The sequence below is a fragment of the Schistocerca serialis genome, chromosome 5, assembly GCF_023864345.2.
Source record: "Schistocerca serialis cubense isolate TAMUIC-IGC-003099 chromosome 5, iqSchSeri2.2, whole genome shotgun sequence".
Lineage (NCBI taxonomy): Eukaryota > Metazoa > Arthropoda > Insecta > Orthoptera > Acrididae > Schistocerca > Schistocerca serialis.
The window spans coordinates 765,167,287-765,182,682 of NC_064642.1; positions in this window are offsets into that span (position 1 = coordinate 765,167,287).

Sequence of the window (15,396 nt, forward strand, 5' to 3'; positions counted from 1 at the left end):
GATGAAGAGCAACAGGCAGATTTCCGGAAAGGATCTTCACGGTACCCCATTGCAGAGTGTTAACGAAGGGACGAGTATATCGAAAGGTTCCCACATACGTGAGTGGCTCAAAGGCATCTTGAGTAATAGAATCCAGTACGTTGTCCTCGACGCCGTGTATTCATCAGAGACAAGGGTTTCGTCATGAGTGCCCCACGCATGTGTGATAGGACCGCTCTTATTTTCTGTATACATAAATGATATGGCGGACAGGGTGGGAAGCTACCTATGTCCGTTTGCTGATGATACTGTGGTTTACGGATAGCTGTCGTGGATGAGTGACTATAGGAAGGTACAAAATGACTTAGCCAAAGCTCGTAGTTGGCTTGATGAATGGCAGCTAACTCTAAATGCAGAGAAACTACAACACCATACAACACCCTCATTGGCATTGTAGCGAGAAGGAAGTACTTCTCTGGGCGGTATGACTAACCTGGTGTCTTGCTGCTTCGGTAACCCTCGTAGCACAGTAGTGGCGCTCAGTCGCCAGGTTCCATATAGCTGGTGACCCTGCTGAAGTGGAGCGTTTAGGGATGCCAGTTGTTAATTGTCAACAACGTTTGCACTTTAATTGTTTTAATACCGAAATTTCTTTGTCACAGAATCAGCATCTGCAATGTGGCGGCTCTGGACAACGCCGTTATTCGACCCTTTACACACATTAACACAGTTTTCTGACTTTACATAATGATAGCCACTGCCCACGACACGTGGCGTTCTTATAACTAATAACCTCACTTTATATCTTGCTTAACATCTGAAATATGCACTCGCGACCGTTCTTATATATACGTATACAGGGTGTTACAAAAAGGTACGGCCAAACTTTCAAGAAACATTCCTCACACACAAATAAAGAAAATATGTTATGTGGACATGTGTCCGGAAACGCTTAATTTCCATGTTAGAGCTCATTTTACATTGTTCCTCCACCTACGCTCAATGGAGCACGTTATCGTGATTTCATACGGGATACTCTACCTGTGATGCTAGAACATGCGCCTTTACAAGTGTGACCCGACATGTGGTTCATGCACGATGGAGCTCCTGCACATTTCAGTCGAAGTGTTCGTATGCTTCTCAACAACAGATTCGGTGACCGATGGATTGGTAGAGGCGGACCAATTCCATGGCCTCCACGCTCTTCTGACCTCAACCCTCTTGACTTTCATTTATGGGGGCATTTGAAAGCTCTTGTCTACGCAACCCTGGTACCAAGTGTAGAGACTCTTCGTGCTCGTACAGTGGACGGCTGTGATACAATACACCATTCTCCAGGGCTGCATCAGCGCATCAGGGATTCCATGCGACGGAGGGTGAATGCATGGATCCTCGCTAACGGAGGACATTTTGAACATTTCCTGTAACAAAGTGTTTGAAGTCACGCTGGTACGTTCTGTTGCTGTGTTTTTCCATTCCGTGATTGATATGATTTGAAGAAAAGTAATGAAATGAACTCTAACATGGAAAGTAAGCGTTTCCGGACACATGTCCACATAACATATTTTCTTTATTTGTGTGTGAGAAATGTTTCCTGAAAGTTTGGCCGTACCTTTTTGTAACACCCTATATATATATAATAACGGTCGCGAGTGCATATATATATATATATATATATATATATATATATATATATATATATATATATATATATCCAAACCTTCAGCCAATGGGCGTTCAGATCGCTGTTGCTAGGCGGCTCTGACGTCACGTTTGCGGACATTGCGACGGAAGTTTGTCTCGGAACACTGTCTCAGATTGTAAGATGGTTCAAATGGCTCTTAGCACTATGGGACTTAACATCTGTGGTCATCAGTCCCCTAGAACTTAGAACTACTAAAACCTAACTAACCTAAGGACATCACACACATCCATGCCCGAGGCAGGATTCGAACCTGCGACCGTAGTAGTCGCGCGGTTCCGGACTGAGCGCCTGAACCGCTAGACCACCGCGGCCGGCTCAGATTGTAAGATCCTACTCCCGAATAGTCGGATATTGTCCCTACTAACGTTGCACAATATTGCCTCCTATGATTCCATCTCTAATGTTCTTGCTGACGTTTAATTGTTAAATGTACATGTAGGCTGGCTGCTGCTGAGCATTCCCGATCGCATGAATGTGCGTAATACTTGGCTTAAACACGTGAAGTGAATGCATATACGCATCACAAAACGTACGTTAATGCAAATGAGAAGGCAAAACAAAACCGTAATGTTCGGATGTAGCATTAGTAGAGTCCTGCTTGACACAATAACGCCGTTTAAATACTTTGGCGTAACACTGCAAACCGATATAGAAAGGAAAGAGCATGTGAGGATTGTGGTAGGGGAGATGAATGTTCGATCTCGGTTTACTGGGAGAATTTTGGGAAAGTGTGGTTCATCTGCAACGGAGACCGCATTAACGCTGGAGCGACCTACTCTTCAATACTGCTTGAGAATTTGGGACCCGTACCAAATCGGATTGAAATGCCGGGTGACGAGGGTCTCCCGTCGGGTAGACCGCTCGCCTGGTGCAAGTCTTTCGATTTGACGCCACTTCGGCGACTTGCGTGTCGATGGGGATGAAATGATGATGATTAGGACAACACAACACCCAGTCCCTGAGCGGACAAAATCTCCGACTCAGCCGGGAATCGAACCCGGGCCCTTAGGATTAACAGTCCGTCACGCTGACCACTCAGCTACAGGGGGCGGACACCAAATCGGATTAAAGGAATACGTCGAAGCAATTCAGAGGTGGCCTGCTAGATTTGTTACTGGTAGGTGAGAATAATACAGAGATGCTTTTATGAGAGTCCCTCTAGGCAACGCGACTTTCTTTTCCAGGAACACTATTGAGAAAGTTTAGAAAATCGGCACTTGAAGCTGATTGCAGAACGATTCTACTGCCGCCAACGTACATTTGGCGTAAGGACCACGGGGATAGGATTGGGGAAATTACGGCTTATACGAAGGCTTGCAGACAGTCGTTTTTCTCCCGCTCTATTGGCGAGTGGAACAGAAAAGGAAATGGTAGTGGTACAGAGCATTCTCTGCCACTCTCCATGCGATGGCCCGTGGTGTATGCATGTACAGAGTGTTTCAAAAATTACCGGTATATTTGAAACGGCAATAAAAACTAAACCAGCAGCGATAGAAATACACCGTTTGTTGCAATATGCTTGGGACAACAGTACATTTTCAGGCGGACAAACTTTCGAAATTACAGTAGTTACAATTTTCAACAACAGATGGCGCTGCAAGTGATGTGAAAGATATAGAAGACAACGCGGTCTGTGGGTGCGCCATTCAGTACGTCGTCTTTCTGCTGTAAGCGTGTGCTGTTTACAACGTGCAAGTGTGCTGTAGACAACATGGTTTATTCCTTAGAACAGAGGATTTTTCTGGTGTTGGAATTCCACCGCCTAGAACACAGTGTTGTTGCAACAAGACGAAGTTTTCAACAGAGGTTTAATGTAATCAAAGGACCGAAAAGCGATACAATAAAGGATCTGTTTGAAACATTTCAACGGACTGGGAACGTGACGGATGAACGTGCTGGAATGGTAGGGCGACCACGTACGGCAACCACAGAGGGCAACGCGCAGCTAGTGCAGCAGATGATCCAACAGCGGCCTCGGGTTTCCGTTCGCCGTGTTGCAGCTGCGGTCCAAATGACGCCAACGTCCACGTATCGTCTCATGCGCCAGAGTTTACACCTCTATCCATACAAAATCCAAATGCGGCAACCCCTCTGCGCCACTACCATTGCTGCACGAGAGACATTCGCTAACGATATAGTGCACAGGATTGATGACGGCAATATGCATGTGGGCAGCATTTGGTTTACTGACGAAGCTTATTTTTACCTGGACGGCTTCGTCAATAAACAAAACTGGTGCATATGGGGAACCGAAAAGCCCCATGTTGCAGTCCCATCGTCCCTGCATGCTCAAAAAGTGCTGGTCTGGGCCGCCATTTCTTCCAAAGGAATCATTGGCCCATTTTTCAGATCCGAAACGATTACTGCATCACGCTATCTGGACATTCTTCGTGAATTTGTGGCGGTACAAACTGCCTTAGACGACACTGCGAACACCTCGTGGTTTATGCAAGATGGTGCCCGGCCACATCGCACGGCCGACGTCTTTAATTTCCTGAATGAATATTTCGATGATCGTGTGATTGCTTTGGGCTATCCGAAACATACAGGAGGCGGCGTGGATTGGCCTCCCTATTCGCCAGACATGAACCCCTGTGACTTCTTTCTGTGGGGACACCTGAAAGACCAGGTGTACCGCCAGAATCCAGAAACAATTGAACAGCTGAAGCAGTACATCTCATCTGCATGTGAAGCCATTCCGCCAGACACGTTGTCAAAGGTTTCAGGTAATTTCATTCAGAGACTACGCCATATTATTGATACGCATGGTGGATATGTGGAAAATATCGTACTATAGAGTTTCCCAGACCGCAGCGCCATCTGTTGTTGAAAATTGTAACTACTGTAATTTCGAAAGTTTGTCCGCCTGAAAATGTACTGTTGTCCCAAGCATATTGCAACGAACGGTGTATTTCTATCGCTGCTCGTTTAGTTTTTATTGCCGTTTCAAATATACCGGTCATTTTTGAAACACCCTGTAGATGTAGATGAAAAAAGTTGGTAGTAAATGTATTTAGTGTCAGAATCCTGTATGTAAGTTTATACATGACGTGGATATAAATGAGTAACGTATTTCCTTACTTCACTCTAGGAATAAGTGCGTGCAGCGTTTAACACTCACAGAAACAGAAAATGGTAACTGATGCGGTAAGTGAACGAACCATTGTACAGTCGGTCGATAAATTTTGGTGTTGTAATAAGATTTGTTCAAAAAAATTGTTCAAATGGCTCTGAGCACTATGGGACTTAACATCTATGATCAGCAGTCCCCTAGAACTTAGAACTACTTAAACCTAACTAACCAAAGGACATCGCACAACACCCAGCCATCACGAGGCAGAGAAAATCCCTGACCCCGCCGGGAATCGAACCCGGGAACCCGGGCGTTGGAAGCGTGAACGCTACCGCACGACCACGAGATGCGGGATAATAAGATTTGCAACCCTACTTGTTGGCCGGGAGTGGACAGCAGCTGTAAGCTTTGGTGGCCATCGCGCTGTTGTTCTCTAACTGTGCGGACACAGCAGTGGCACGCTTGTTCGTTATTCAGAAGTTTCCGGCACTTTCGAGGAGATGGAGACGTCCAGAAGCCAGGCAAGTGGGTTCTTCGTGGGGTCCCTGAATAACACATGACGCGTCTGCTGGAGATGAGACTCTCCGCTTTCTCTCGGAACGGAGAACTTCCATTTTTGTGCAGAGATGAGGCAAGTGGCTAAATACGGACAGTATCAAAATCTTCGTCGCTCTGCTAGGCTAGCTAAATGCTGAGAGGACTGCAGGAAACGGAGAAAACGGACCTTCATAATGAGTTAATAACAACGTGGGACACCTCTTCAGCTGTTTAAGACGGACTTGTGCACTGTAGCCTTTTGAAAACTCGGTGTGCAAGCAATAGCTACTCTTACTTTACACTGGATAGCGAAGACTTAATTGATACATGCATGCAGCAGCATCAGATCTCGTTCTGTTTTATTTTCATTTATGTAGGACGAGTGTTTTCGATAAGAAGCACCTTTTCCTTTGGTTTCCACTACATTTGTCGCTGTTAAACTTCCTAACGTTTTTATGGATTCCAGAAGATTCCTTAAATTAACGGGGGTTCTTTGTTTTAGATTTCAGGAAAATCATTGGCATCGAATGGACGCAATCAAAGACATCTAATGCATCTTCTCATTATCCTGATGAAAATTTTCCGACACCTACACGATTTGCAATACCCATCCCACACAGCAAGTATATTTCAGTGAAACAGCTTTTATTCTTTATACTTTTGACAAAATTAGCTGCAAATTGTTTATTTCTTGTTAATTACATAGGTTCACAACAAGCTTGTCTCGACATACGTGCCATATTGAAGTTTTCATCTCTAGATGGAGTGATGTCTATAAAACATCTTTGAACGTAGTTTTTTATGTAGGCTTACTTCGCTGTAAACACGTCACGTATTTATTTTGTCTTGCAATGAAGTGACATCCTTAAATCATCATAGAACGTAAGTTCTTGTGTGTATTACGTTGGTATCATGGGTCACGTATTTACTTTAAGCAGAAATTTCGTATTTTATGTTGACAGTTGTAAAATCACAGATCGTTCCAAAGAAAAAAAAAAAAACATCATTGGAACTATCTGTCACTTTACAACTGTCAAAAATCGTGAATTTTCTATAGAAAGTAAATGCATGACCTGTGTTAATGTAGTACGTAAAAGATGTATGATGATTCATGGACGTTACTCCATTTAGACGATGTAAATACGTCACCTGTGTTAACAACGTAGTACATAAAAAAGTTACGTTCGGAGATCTTTTATGGACGTCTATCTAGGCGAACACTTGAAAGTAGCACATGTGCCAAAATAAGAATTAAACAGTAAGCGCTAAATATGTCAAGAGTATGAAGGCGATATTACGACCTCATGGAGACTGTGGGTCCAGCGCAGAAGAAGAAACAATTTTTATTATTCATTTTGTAAATTAAACGTCTTTATCTTACTCCAATAGTAATATCTCATTACCAGAGACGTGTCGTTTTGTATATTAAAAGCATCTTCAGTGTATTTTATATTACATTTTGTGCGTCCACACAATTTTTGCGTTTCACCTCGTGTGGTATTAGGCTAATCCACTGAAGAGGCCTCTAATATGAAAGGCACCTCGAAATAAATTAGTACTATCGCACCAAGGAGAAGGCGTTTAACTTATGAATGGAATATTTAGGTACTTGCTGCGGAAAATGACCACTCAAACATAAAATTTGTGTTTTTCTGTTTTTTACGTAGTGTTTCCACAATATTTGATCCAATCTGTATGACGGGCAGGCTCTATAAGGCAAGAATACTTTCATTTAATTCGTTCACTTAACGCGTTGCACAGAGAGGAGTAACGAGGTTTTTCCATAGAAGTATCAGCTGCAAGATTATTCTGTATTTACCACTGTCCCTACGCCTGTAGATGGAAACATTTACGTTCTAAGTAATGTAACTGACAGAAGCCCGCAACACATACGTTGGCATGCGAACGTGTAACTTATCTCGTCGCTTATGCGGTTTGCCCCCCCCCCCCCACCCGCCCCCCCCCCCCCCGCCCCCCTATGTACCATGTACCTTGTCGTTGGTCGCGGATATCTGTTGAGAGGCCAGACAAACGTGTGGTTCCTGGAGAGGGGCAGCAGCCATTTCAGTAGTTGCAGGGGCAATAGTCTGCATGATTGACTGATCTGGCCTTGTAACATCAATCAAAACGGCGTTGCTGTGCTGGTGCTGCGAACGGCTGAAAGCAAGGGGAAACTACAGCCGTAATTTTTCCCCAGAGCATGCAGCTTTACTGTACGGTTTACTGTAAGTTCTCTTGCGTAAAATATTCCGGAGGTAAAATAGTCCCCAATTCGGGTCTCCGGGTGGGGACTACTCAATATGGCGTCGTTATCAGGAGAAAAAACTGGCGTTCTACGGATCGGAGAGTGGAATGTCAGATTCCTTATTCGGGAAGGTAGGTTAGAAAATTTAAAAAGGGAAATGGATAGGTTAAAGTTAGATATAGTGTGAATTAGTGAAGTTCGTTGGCAGGAAGAACAAAACTTTTGGTCAGCTGAATACAGGATTATAAATACAAAATCAAATAGGGATAATGCAAGAGTAGGTTTAATAATGAATAAAAAATAGGAGCGCGGGTAAGGTACTACGAACAGCGTAGAGGAACCATTATTGTAGCCAAGATAGACACAAAGCTGACGCCTACCACAGTAGTACGAGTTTATACGCCAACTAGCTCCCCATATGACGAAGAGATTGAAGAAATGTATGATGAGATAAAAGAAATCATTCTGATAGTGAGGGGAGCCGAAAATTTAATAATCATGGGGGACTGGAATTCAATAATAGAAAAAGAAAGAAGGAGAAGTAGTAGGTGATTATGGAATGGGGGTAAGGAATGGAAGAGGAAGCCGTCTGGTAGAATTTTGCACAGAGCATAACTTAATCATAGCTAACACTTGGTTTAAGAATCATGACAGAAGGTTGTATATGTGGAACAGGCCTCGAGACACTGGAAGGTTTCAGATTGATTATATAATGGTACGAGAGATTTACGAACTAGGTTATAAATTGTAAGACATTTCCAGGGGTTGATGTGGACTGACCACAATTTATTGGTTATGAACTGTAGACTAAAACTGAAGAAACTGCAAAAAGGTAGGAATTTATGGAGATGGGACATGGATAAACTGAAAGAACTAGGGGTTGTAGAGTTTCACAGACAGCATTAGGGATCGATTGACAAGAATGGGGGAAGAATTAAGGTAGAAGAGGGCTAGCAGAAATCCTTTGGTAATAGAAGAGATGTAGACTGGTAATGGAAAGCAAAGCGCTTCTGAAGAAGAAAAATTTGGTAACATCGAGTATAGGGTTACGTGTCAGGAAGTCTTTCCTCAAAGTACGTGTATGGAGTGTAGCCATGTATGGAAGTGAAACATGGACGATAAATAGTTTAGACAAGAACAGAATAGAGGCTTTGGAAATGTGGTGCTACAGAACAATGCTGACGATTAGCCGGATAGATCACGTAACTAATGAGGTGGTACTGAACAGAAGCGGGGAGAAGAGGAATTTGCAGCACAGCTTGATTAGAAGAAGGGATTGATTGGTAGGAGATGTTCTGAGGCATCAAGGGATCACCAATTTAGTATTGGAGGGCACCGTGGAGGGTAAAAATCATAGAGGGAGACCAAGAGATTAATACGCTAAGCAGATTCAGAAGGATGTAGGTTGCAGTAAGTACTGGGAGATGAAGAGGCTTGCACAGGATAGGATAGCATGGAGAGCTGCATCAAACCAGTCTCAGGACTGGAGAACACAACAACAAAATGCGCTTTGCCCAGTGCTGAACTTTTCTGGTTGCGAGAATGTAAACTGTCAATAGCTTTAAACCAAACCAAAACTGCACCAATTTACGTAACACAAAATACTGAACCTGATGTAACACTATTGATTTGAAATTGGCCCTGGTAGTAAAACAAAACTTGATGAGCTTGAAAATAATTGTTCCTGTGCTTAATGAATGCTATCCCTGAAATAACAAAATTTCTTGCCTTTATCTGCGCAATGGTAAACGCGCTTCACACCGGTCTCTGTTAGTACTTTAAATTGTATAGCAAGCATACAAGTATTATGAAAGGCTGTTGCTTAGCACACATTTTAATTAAATCGAATATGATTGAGACAGTTTCTCGAGCACAATAGTTAATCAAAAACGACATGGATCTGGGAAATGGTGCTGACTTTTGGTAAATAGCAATATGGTAATAACTTTAAAACTTGTATTTTGACTCTTTGCAAATTAATATAGCACACAATTGACAATAAACTGATTAGACATTATCAATTAGCTTTACAAAATCATTGGATGTGAGTGCTATGCATTGTCTCAATCATCGCTTATGAATACGCGCATTGCATTGATACCAAAACAACTTTCTTACTCTTAATTATTTCCAGTATGGTATGTTGAAAAAAAAATTCATTACCGCCCGTAGCGAGTAAGTATATATCCAGCACATATCAGACAACACGTCTTTACACTTGAGAGTCCTCCATAGCTCTCTCTACCTAAAGTTACTCTTAACACACTACCCATAACAACTTGAACCAGCGATCGATGCTGAGCAGCGACGCTACTACAAAATCCATACTACATTTCACCATCTCTGGTTCATCTCACATTACTTTACTCCGTGTATATACGTTTCATGCTAAATGGCTAATACAACCTTTACAGTTTGTACCGCTTTCAGGTAAGTGAATGTTTGCAAATTTAGACTGTAACGAACTGTTTTCTGAAGACGTCATAATTTTAAATATCCAAACTATGCTGCAGCGTGGCAATATGTGACTGAGGACTTCGATACCGGAAGGACTATTTGAGATTAAAATGGGGACACACGCACCTTCCTCCAATATTTAAACAATTAAGTATTATGAGTTTAGATTAACGAATGCGCAGATAGGAAATCACGGGGACAACTGAAACAGCGCATCGCTTCACTGCAATTGGCATTTATTGTAACACTTGATAACAGACCAAGAAAATGTCGCGTGTTATACTTGACAGATAATAGCAGTAGAACAATAATAAACACCTGATTCAGTTTTCTGCACTTTAACTAAAATTCCACAGGGGTACACACTTCAAGTTCTCCCATAAATATAAATATGGGCGTAGGAACTTTAGAGAACTGGTTGTGAAACAGTCACTTACAGCATCAAGGCAGGCACACTCCATGTAAAGAGAAAATAATTAGCAAGTTTACACATTGACTAGAACAGTAAAATGAATAACAGGAAAGTGGATCGTCGGCAACACCTTACGGCGACAGTTAAACTCCAACAAGTTCCTTTCTTTACAATGTGACATTAAGTACACCTCAATAGTAATAAAAAAATTAGATTGCACATAAGCACAATTAAAAACCGGTGGAAAAACGCTAAATTGGAAATTGACAAATCTATACTCAAAGGAGCCGCAATCCAGCTAAACACCCCAAAAATGGCAACTTAATGACTACCTAGAGTAACAAATTAAGAATAGCATGCTTATTGATTGACTAGAATAAAGGAAGAAATAACACATGCACGGTTCTGACGGCCGACAAACTGTGTGGGGCTATTGAGCAGTGATTAATTTAAAATAGCCACAACATACGCTAACCAAGTTAGCGGCGTATTTAATGACAAGCATCGAGCAAGGACTCTGGGCAGAAGGTAATCGAAAGTAGCAGGATTCCCTCACACAGCAGACGCGCCAACACATCAGTTCATACCCAGAATCAACTAGTGCAACAACAAAAAAACATTGACACGTTTCAGATAAAATTTTAAAACAACGTACTTAAATATCATTGTTTACCACAAGCCTTAATTAATTAACAGGTTAGGCTCTGTTAATGAAGCCACGCAAATGAGGTAGCAAGTTAAGGTCTACAATTCTACCTTGCCATTTAACACGCGTCGTGACGAGGAAAAGGAAGATCCAGCTAATTAACTGATAGTCACTACTTGGATCGAGTATTTGACGATGCGCTCAAAATCAACAGACAAAGGTGAGAGTCAAATTTGCACTCCCAAACAGCACACGCAGAACACGAGCCGGAGGTGAACATTAAGTAAACTGTTCCATGTTCAGTTATATATGTTGTGGCGTAACAAGCTTGCTACGCCACACTGGGAAGGGAGCCGAAAGAAAGGCACGCGTACACACGCCGACTGGCGTCAAGTCTGGAACAGGATAACTATTGAATGGTAGCAAGAAAAGTACGTAGCTGCTTTATACTTAACTTTTATTCTTTGATGAATACAGCGTTCTTCTTGAGACATTTATACGATAACTCTCAAACTAGGTAAGGCTAATGGCGCCTTGCTAGGTCGTAGCCATGGACTTAGCAGAAGGCTATTCTAACTGTCTCTCGGCAAATGAGAGGAAGGCTTCGTCCGTATTGTCGCTAGCAATGTCGTCGTACAATTGGGGCGAGTCCTCTATCGTATCTCGAGACCTGCCTTGTGGTGGCGCTAGGTCTGCGATCACACAGTGGCGACACGCGGGTCCGACATGTACTAAATGGACCGCGGCCGATTTAAGCTACCACCTAGCAAGTGTGGTGTCTGGCGGTGACACCACAATATGCGCACGGACGAAACAAATAATCTTCGCCGAATTACTGTAGACGCCGGAATGACCAGTTGCTTGTAAATAACGCAAAATAATGGTCAAAACGTCTTACTTCAAGTCCAATGACATCCGTATGATAGGAGTTTCAGTTGACAACCAGGCCTCATCCCCTTTCATCCATCTGTGACCAAGTCAGTAACATTAGCTGCTGTCACGGTCTTAACGATGCATCACAATTGACACGAGTCCCACCAAACATCAAAACGGCGTGGCCTGCTGTACGGTCCCAGACGTCCACAATCAGAGTCCCTCCTCCAGACCGACGCTCTGTCACAAACACGGCAGGCAGCCGGACGCAACAACGCCCTCTGGTTAAAAGGAAACAGCAGAGCGCGAAGAGGGAATTCCAAAAGAAACACGCTACAGACGAGGAGGAAACGGAGAGAACCAACCGTGACATTTCGTCAAGGTTCAAAAATATGCTGAAGTTCGTCATCATCGAAAGACACATCAGAACCATGCAGTGCGCTGGCTCCTCTAGCTGCTAACTAGAGTTCGATTCGGTTTCAACAGTTAACGTACTTACGTTTACCATATACGAGCAGTGTTAAATTTCCCTTTTCAAACGCATGAGCAGTGTAGTAACCTTCTAAACACAACGCCAGTTGGACGAAACGTGCAGTAGCTGCTTTATGTAGTAGGCCTGCATTCAGAAGTGTGTCAAAGGAAAGACGCTCAAGAGGAGTCCGCCGGTCGCGTGGTACGACCACCTGTCGAGCTATCACATCCGCCGGCCGCCGTCATGCCCGACTATGGGACACTGATCTACCGGTAGTCGGCTGCGCGCGAGCTTCGTCTGGGTTAACCGTTAACAACATTGCCATCTGATTAATTTAAGCTTACCTTTATTTGCAGTAGATGCACAAAATGATGTCCCTATTTGGTAAGAGCAGCCTGTCATCTCCAAAACACATTAGCAAACACTCGACGAAATTCAGCAGCCGAACCCTGCCTTCCGACTCTTAGAGCGTGTGCGGATTGGTTGCATGCACCTTGTCTTTTACCATTCCTCAAAGATAAAAATCATCCGGATATAGATTTGAATCACTGACTGCAGAAACAGCATAAGTCCATGCATGTCTACTTTGACAAAACCGGAAAAATAAGTTTGTGGGCCTGAGTATTCGATTTCCTTCGGCAGCTCTATTTTTTGTATCCCGCCTGGGAGGCTGCGCGTGGGTAGGAACGAAAAATGGTAAGACAAGTCGGTACTGCAAGAAAATGGTTTGCTGGTGCAGAAACAAGGTGATAAACGATTACATAACTTTGTACGTAGGTGCGATGCCGAAGCGAAGTGTTCTGGCTGGCTGCACCTGATCTAATTTATTATGTTCAATACAAAAATTGTTATTATTAGGCTATATAACAGTTTCTGAAGATCAGCTATATTATTTCTCATTTCCAAAATTCTTATTTTATGTGTACATAACAGATTCTGAACAACTACTTTTAACTACAAATTACAATCGGGTAAATAGTAAGCTTAGTGAAATATTACTCGTACCCATGTCTATTATTCAGTGTCAGGCCCTCTGTTGTCTACTGAAGGTCAGTTGCAGAGAGTTCTGTAAAAGGATAGGTGCTCTTCAGGGATATACGGCTCCAATTTCTTGAGCTCAGCTATTTTCTTCTCACTTAGTGGTACACATTTTTCGTATGCTGCAGCCGTCGATAGAGTTACTGTTGTTTTTAAATCAAGAAGTAAACGAAAAGTGTGCGTCACCAGGCTTCCAATGTATGGTTTTCCAATGACGTTCCCACTACACTCACTGTTGTATTCAAATTCCATGAATTCTGAAACGGTGAAGGATTGTTTCTTGTGAGCACTTTGCTGTTCATTGTTTCCAAAGCCAAGCCATTACGTTTGCGTGATAAATGTAGAATGTTGCATACCCTGTCTTCAGGTTGTGGATATGGAATAAATTAACATTGAGTTGCGGAAGGTAGAAAACTTCCTGAACTGGTATGGTAGGAAGGGACAGATTCTGGATAACATCTATGGCAATACCTGCAACATCTTCGTATTCTTGACACAATACTTGTACTTCACGAATACGAGCAGAAAACTTTGTAGCCCTGCGTTTATGAACGATCATCTCTGCGGCGGCAACCCTCTTAGCCTTCTCATTCAGTGTCTCGTAATTTATTGTGAAGCGCTTCACAAGTACTACATGTGTCAACTTGCGGTCGACCAAATGTAAGTGAAAAACGTTTGTTTGAATATTTTTAAATAAAATTCGTACTTAATATTACTTGCTTGGGGATGTCGTAATCTGAACTGCTCATGCATGATTTTGACATTAAGTTGGTTATTTGAATAACGCTGTTCTCTTGTGCCAGAGTGAGTAATTTTTTGGGGATAAGAATTTATGTGATCAATTATCAAACATTTCTGCACCACCGATTTGATTTCCCGATGCATTTTTACCCGTCTGATCAGTAGGCGACTTTCCACAAGCAAGCAGATTGCTTATCCTCCTTACCCTTTGGTTCGTGACACCATGGATACTTAAGAAAGCTTTCTTGCATACCTCTGATCGTGCAGTGCTGGAATTAATAAAATACTGAAAGTTGTTGCATCTTGGTTTGCAGTTGCCTCCTTCTGGTACTCTTCTTCGTCTTCTGGAAATATTACCTACAGTAATCAGCCCTTGGAGATGAGAATCTTGTGCGTCCTTTGATGTCATGTTGTAGAAAAGTGAAAATACTTCATTTCTTTCCTCTTCAGGAATTCTTCCAAAGCAGTTTCTACAACATCTACAAAATTACGCAGATATTTCAGTCACGCAGTAAATCATTAGTTTACTATTTTACTGACGTATAACCTCCCGTATTAGAGCATTACTTACTTGCAGTCCACACCAATGCTTTTCTTTGAAACTAACTTTCCACTGTAGTTTTTGTACTCTAAACCTTTAATTCGCGACCTTTTAATGATTTCACGCTGATACTCAACATTCTTTAGACCTTTTCTCCTCTTTCTACTTTCACCACCATAATGTACATCCATATCTTCCCCGTTCAACATTGCTGTGCTTCACAAAGAAAAACCGTGCGAACACAGAGATGGTATTACACAACAGGCTAGCCAACGTTCGCTGCAGAAATAGCACTAGTCCTGGACAAGTTTCTTTATCCGCTAACTCATAACATTGGGATCTTGTTTGCCCCATTAAGAATGATGGACAAATGTTGTTTGTGCATTCATTCGACAGAGGGAGCACCATAGCATGGAAATCAGCTCTTAACTCAATTTAACCAAGAAGTGGACATGTGTTGTTTCTGCAATCAGCGATTCATTTGGAGAACGAGGAAGCCAGTAAACAACTATCAAAAAATGGCTCTGAGCACTATGGGACTCAACTGCTGAGGTCATTAGTCCCCTAGAAAATGGTTCAAATGGCTCTGAGCACTATGGGACTCAACTGCTGTGGTCATCAGTCCCCTAGAACTTAAAACTACTTAAACCTAACTAACCTAAGGACATCACACACAT